Source organism: Cibotium barometz, chromosome 3, assembly GCF_041138505.1.
Source record: "Cibotium barometz isolate CiBa-2024 chromosome 3, ASM4113850v1, whole genome shotgun sequence".
NCBI lineage: Eukaryota > Viridiplantae > Streptophyta > Polypodiopsida > Cyatheales > Cibotiaceae > Cibotium > Cibotium barometz.
Genome location: NC_141048.1, coordinates 51,928,531 through 51,935,606, shown reverse-complemented (window position 1 = coordinate 51,935,606; position 7,076 = coordinate 51,928,531).

Below are 7,076 nucleotides of genomic sequence, written 5' to 3'. Positions count from 1 at the left end.
AAGGATGTCGAGAAGGGCAGTGGTAAGGCAGTGCACACAGTGCAAGTCTTGTTGAAATATACAAGTGAATGGGTGCGTGCGGGAACAAGCCCTTAGCAAGAGGGTATAAAAGGGAGTCTGTAATTGAGTGGGTAGCAGTGAAAAAGTGAGAGGTATCTACTGATGATCAAGGGTAGCATGAGTGAATATAGGGGTGTGGAAAGATTCTAGGAAAAGGTGCCCCGTAGGGGAGGTGACACAAATCAAGGAGAAATCAGTGGGATTAGATGCTTGGCATCTTGTGGATGTAAACACTATAAATTGAGGCATTGGCCTAATGAGTATTTGCTGGTTTTTGAGTACCCATGCCTACATTATCATATTAGATTCACTAATCTCATTTTAATCTCATCTTAAATCACTTACTAATTATGTTGATTCTAGCATTTGATCTACCATAGCCCACTCTTGCTTGCATTTTAACATGGGCCTTTAAGCAATAAATTACTTTACTAATCATGATTAAGAGATAATCACATGTTTTAGTCTTTTTCAACAAGCCTTTTGCACCCCCACAGCTGGTGGAGGGGCTTGATCTCCCTCTAGCCTCTTAACAATAGGCCCAATGCTCTTAGCCATAGCTAGGTGAGCTCTCCATACTTCAGCCCATCAGATTTGGCTATCAAACCGCCGTGCAAGTGTGCAGAAAAACGCGAAAATGTCAGCGCTATTTTTTCTGAGGAAAACATCAAATTTGCTCCAATGCCTTGCAATTGGGAGCAAAGGAGCTAGCCCAAGAGGTTTTCTAATGCTACAAACTCGCCTGTGTGGTTAGAATCACAAACAAACGTCGCCAACAATTAATTTCAGCTCTATGGTACTCACAAAAAGTAGTTTTGGTAATCTTAAGAGATTAAGCATTCAATGTTTGGTCAAATTCTCTATTTCTTGGCTTGATCCTCTACTAGACTAACTTCTATTGATGCCATTGAAAAGATCTGAGCTCATTTGAACTCTAAAGGCACTAGATCTAGCCTCCCCACACACTCTGCTTTTTGCACGCAAAACAAGGGATTATTTCATTAATCAATTATTAATTAGCACTAATCACTATTTTTTGGTACAATTGATGGTTCAAATCTACCATTGGATACCTAATACAGACCCCTATGACTTCATATTGCAATTCGATGGTTTGATACTCTAACCATTCAGTACAGATCAGCTACACTTGGCTTTATGTAAATTTTTAGTGAATTTATGCTGATAAATCTGTTGTAATCATCATTTAACACCAGATTTAAGTTGTAAAAGGGTAGACACTACCCTTTAATCTTGAATTGGATCAAGAGATAAGACCCCCTTCACATCATCATCATGAGCACGTCACAAGAAATAGCTAAATTTAATGGAGCAGTTTCATACATGGCAAACAAAGACCATGTATTTGCTCATGAGGAAAAATCTGTGGAGGCTAGTTGAGGGAAGAGATGAATGTCCAGAGGAGATTGGGGAGAATGAGTGGAAGAGTAGGAATGAGAAAGCTTTAGGGCTCATTGCACTTAGCCTAAATGATGAAATCATTCACCACATCACAGGGATACAACGGGCTAAATATGCATGGGATAAACTTAATAAATTATTTGGCACTCAAGAAAAAAATTCAAAGATAAATCTGCTAATGCAATTCTGCAAACTTGACATGAATGAAAGTGAACCTCTAACCACACACTTGAACAAATACAAAAGCATTAAGCAACAACTGGCAGCCATTGGGAAGAAGGTAGAGGATGATGAGGCACTAGCAGTGCTTCTGAAGAGTGTCGACAAAGAAGAAAATGAGAACATTGTGGCAACCTTAAAGAATGTACTAGAATTGAAGGTACATGAGATAGAAGGGGCTCTACTAGACCAAGGTCAAAGAGAAGAAAAGGTTGGACCCTACAACTGGAGAGGAGAGAGCATTCTACACCCGAGGAGGATTCTCACGAGGATGAGGATGAGGAAGAGGCAGGGGAGGAGGAAGGACCTTCACTTGCCACAATTGTGGTAAGCCAAGACACATGGCTAGAGACTGCTACAACAAACCCAATGAAGAAGGATCAACATCGGCAAACTTCATGGAGACTCCTAATAAGGAAGAGGAGTCATGACATCTTTTTTGAGAGAGAATGAGAGAGAAACCCCACAACCCAATGTAACCTGTCCCAACAGAGTAAAAACACCTTTGAGCCATCGATGATGTAGGCCATGTGGTAGATGTATGTGTGAGCACTTTAGTCAAGGTCACGGGCACTTGTAGTAGCCTTGGACACATAGAGAGAGAGTGTCAAGGACTATGAGTTACGGACTTGAGGCACTGGTTGCCGGCTACCACGTAAGAGGGAAACTTGTATAGGGTCCAGGTGTGCTAGAGTTATTCACTTAAGGAGAGGTGTTGAAATATACAAGTGAATGGGTGTGTGCGGGAACAAGCTCTTAGCAAGAGGGAAACTTGTATAGGGTCCAGGTGTGCTAGAGTTATTCACTTAAGGAGAGGTGTTGAAATATACAAGTGAATGGGTGTGTGCGGGAACAAGCTCTTAGCAAGAGGCTGTAAAAGGGAGTCTATAATTGAGTGGGTAGCAGTGAAAAGGTGAGAGGTATCTACTGATGAGAGTTATTCACTTGAGGGGAGGTGTTGAAATATACAAGTGAATGGGTGTGTGCGGGAACAAGCCCTTAGCAAGAGGCTGTAAAAGGGAGTCTGTAATTGAGTGGGTAGCAGTGAAAACGTGAGAGGTATCTACTAATGAGAGTTATTCACTTGAGGGGAGGTGTTGAAATATACAAGTGAATGGGTGTGTGCGGGAACAAGCCCTTAGCAAGAGGCTGTAAGTCTATAATTGAGTGGGTAGCAGTGAAAAGGTGAGAGGTATCTACTGATGAGAGAATCAAGGGTAGCATGAGTGAATATGGGGGTGTGGAAAGATTCTAGGAAAAGGTGCTTCCAGATGTAGGAGAGGTGGCACAAATCAAGGAGAAATTAGTGAGATGCTTGGCTTCTTGTGGATGTAGACACTATAAATTGAGGCATTGGCCTAATGAGTATTTGCTGGTTTTTGAGTACCCATGCCTACATTATCATATTAGATTAATTGTTCATTAATCTCATTTTAATCTCATCTTAATCACTTACTAATTATGTTGATTCTAGCATTTGATCCACCATAGCCCACTCTTGCTTGCATTTTAACAAGTCTTGCTACTTGAGGCTTCTCAAAAGTTTTTTGAGGTTCAAGTATGCCATACCAATGCCACGCATGAGTGTTGTGTAACCTTTATGATGTGGGTGTTGGGTGATTAGGGTTTCAAAGAAAAAGAGAACACACACACACACACACACATAGATGTACACAGCAGCAAGCTCGCAAGAGATTGAGATAGGTAGTGATAGCTACAACAAGTGGATGAATATAAGATGAGTGGAGCAAGGGAGTTGACTCCACAATATCATAATACAATAAAATAAGTGTGGTGTCCTTTCACACCTAATATCCAAGGGGGAAAATCCAAAGGGAGAAAAGTGCCCTTGGTTAGCCCATGTTCACAAGTGGCACTACTCATAGCATATATGCTAATAAACCTCCCTGTAGTGGTGGCAATGTAAACATGTACAAGGGCGATTTAGCAGATCACTCTCTATAGGAGAGTAAGCCTAAAGCTTTGCGGAAAGCTTCAAACTTCTCTTAAGGCAACGCCTTTGTGAACAAATCTACAACATTGTCCTGTGTAAAACCAATAAGATAATGTGATCTCCCCTGCATGAATCCTCTCTCTGACATAGTGATAATGAATCTCTATGTGCTTAGTGCATGCATGAAACACTAGGTTTCGTGCCACGGCTATAGCACTCTGACTATCTCAGTGAGAGTATGGTGGTGGGTGTTTGCTGACACTCACGGAGATTAGTCATCAATCTCCTCAGCTATACACAATCTATTGTGGCTATAAAGGCTGCCCTGCACTCAGCCAAGAAGATGTGGCAACAGTGGGCTGCTTTTTGCTAAGCCATGATATGCATGAATGCCCCAAAAAGAAACAATTCCCACTAGTGGATTGCCCTGTATCATAGTCACCAGCCCATTCTGAATCACTGTAAGCATGTAACTGCAAGCTGCCCCCCTTGGGATATACTAACACAAGATCCAAGGAGCCCTGAAGATAGCGGAAGATCCTCTTCATTGCTTTGTTTGCCAATGCTTTGTACCTGGGCTGTGCATAAATTTGCTACACTGGGAAACCCCAAACTAAATATGTGGGGCGTGTGTTACATAAATATATGAGGCATCCCATTGCTTGGTTGTAAACACTCATATCAAAAGGCTCTCCAACATCATACATGCTCAATTTCAGCCCTGGCTCCATCGGAGTAGAGATGGACTTACAATCTTGAAACCCAAATTTGTGCAACAACTTTTGAATGTACTTTGATTGGTGTACATAAATCCCAACATTTGTCTACACAAATTGTATGCCCAAATAATAATGCAACAATCCCAAATCTTTCATCTCAAATGACGAATGCAATTCAGCTTTGAAGGCTGAAATTTTATCCATGTCATTCCCAGTTAGCAACATGTCATCCACATAAAGAATGAGCATGGTCAAAGTACCATGATCCTCTTTCACATAGAGGGTGCTCTCCATTGGATTATTTCAAAATCCCTGCATGGTCAAATAAGTATGGATCTTCTCATACCAAGCTCGAGGAGCTTGTTTGAGACCATAAAGCGCTTTTCGAAGCTTGCATACTTTGTTTTCCTGAACATGCAACACAAAATCGATGGGCTGATTTACATATACTTCTTCTTGCAAATCCCTATTGAGAAAAGCTGATTTTATGTCCAATTGATGCACTTTCCATCTATGATGGGTAGCCAATGCAACAACACATCTAACTGTGGCCATATGAGAAGTGGATGTGAAAGTCTCATCATAGTCAATGCCTTTTTTACTGGGCATATCCTTTGGCTACCAGAATGGTACCATCAGACTTTCTTCTTAATTTGTAAATCCACTTTGTGCCAATGGGCTTCTTATTTGCCCCAGTAAAAGTCTACCAAATCCCAAGTGCTGTTTTTATGGATAGAATCCATCTCATTTTGCATGGCTTGCATGCTCATCTTCATGAGCCTCTTCAAATGAATCTGGCTCATCTACATCACAAAGTGTACTCATGCAAGAAACATCTACGTGTTCTCTTGCATTACTCGAACCAACCCGTGTGCTGCTACCAAGTGGAGTTGCAAGTTTGCTCTCTTATAAACTATAGTGCAGCCAACAAGGCACAACTCTAGCCTCCTCCGTTGCTGTCCGCTCTTGCTCCATTTCTGCCTCCACATTTTGAGGTGTAATGAGCTCATTCATGGGCTGATTTGGAGCACCCAAATGCTGTAGATTGGGCAAAGTTGATGGCTGATTTGTAGAGCCATCAATTCCCAACAGGAGAAGTCCTTCAGACATGTTATGTGGGCTCGAAGGTGGCTGTCCAAAAAATTCAGCCAATGGCTAGTCTGAATTTTTAGCAAATACAAAATCTCTGCTGTCCAAAATCCTTTTGTGTGGAAGGATTAAAGAGATGGTAGCCTTTACTGCTGCCAGTGCTATAACCCACAAATATGCACTTAGTAGCTTTGTCATCAAGCTTACCTCTCAATTGTTGAGGTACATGTGCATATGCTATACATCCAAAAAATCTAAAGTGATCAACTTTAGGTTTCCTTTCATGCCAGGCCTCGTATGGCGTGATGGTTTTCAATGCTTTGGTAGGGCATCTGTTCAACATGTATGGGGAACATTATTGCCTTTTAGAATTTTTAGAATTTAGGGATTTTTCAAAAATTGCACAATTGCATTTATAGGACACATAGGAAATTGGGGCTTTTGTGGAATCATTGCTTAATAGCAAAATTGAAGCTCATAGGTACACAAATTTTTGGGGCTTTTGTCAATTATGTACAATTGACACACAAAGGTGTTCAAAAATTTTGGGATTTTCAGCATTGCAACTTGAAATTTGGGGCAAAACATTTGCACTGGACATTGTGGTTGCTTGGCATTACACTTCGGTGCATTTTGGATTTTGTCTACAAGTGCTTTTTTACAGCATATTTTGGTTGCATGTGTTTGCATATCTCTTGGTGAAGAGATTTGAGCAAATGGCTGGAAATACGACCGACATATTCGAGGTTTTGTCCCAAGGGGACAAATTGGATGACAGTAATTACTCCCTATAGAGTTTCATGGTCTTAAATCTACTTGTGGCGAAAGTATTATGGGGTTATGTGCCAGGTGAAGATGTATGCCCTGTTGACATAGCACCTAACACGCCTGGCCGCAGTGCTCAACAAGCAGCAACAGCACCCTCACCAAATTTTTCCTAAATCTTGCACTCTAATGGCCCCTGCACTGCTGCCTGCAGTTGAATCTTGCAATGAAGCAAGGTATGCACAAAAGCCCCAAAAAAAGTAATAAAATCAGTTACCTGATTAGAATGAACATTGAATTTTTGGTGGGCTCTAGACCCCTCTCCATAGTGCTGCTCTGCCTGGTGAATTGATGCGACAGGCGGGAGCAGCTGCTTCTCACAGCAAGTGAGTATTCTTGCTACAGCAACCACGAACAAAATGGTACAAGCGGCTTGACCAGAGCAGAGCAGACCAGGTGGCCTGTAGTAGTGAGACCAGGCACGGTGCAGTGGCTGGCAGTTGCTTCTCAGCAAGCCAGTGTTCTTGCTACAGCAACCACACGACCAAAATGGTACAAGCGACCTGACTAGAGCAGATGCATGACAAATGAAGATCAATACAAGGATGCAACAAAAAAGACACTTAGGGTTCTTGAAAAGAATCCCAAGTTGTAGATGAATGTGGGAGAGGGCTTGATAATAATCCCACATGGGAACTTTTGGAATTTCTAGAGTTTTTGTATAAAAGGTGGTCCATTTGAGAGCTAGAGGACTCTTTGGTCATTGGGTTGAGAGGCTCATAGAGAGAGCTTGCTCCATAGCTCCTTCTCATGTGCTCTCCCAAGGCTCTCCATCTCCATTCATGCTT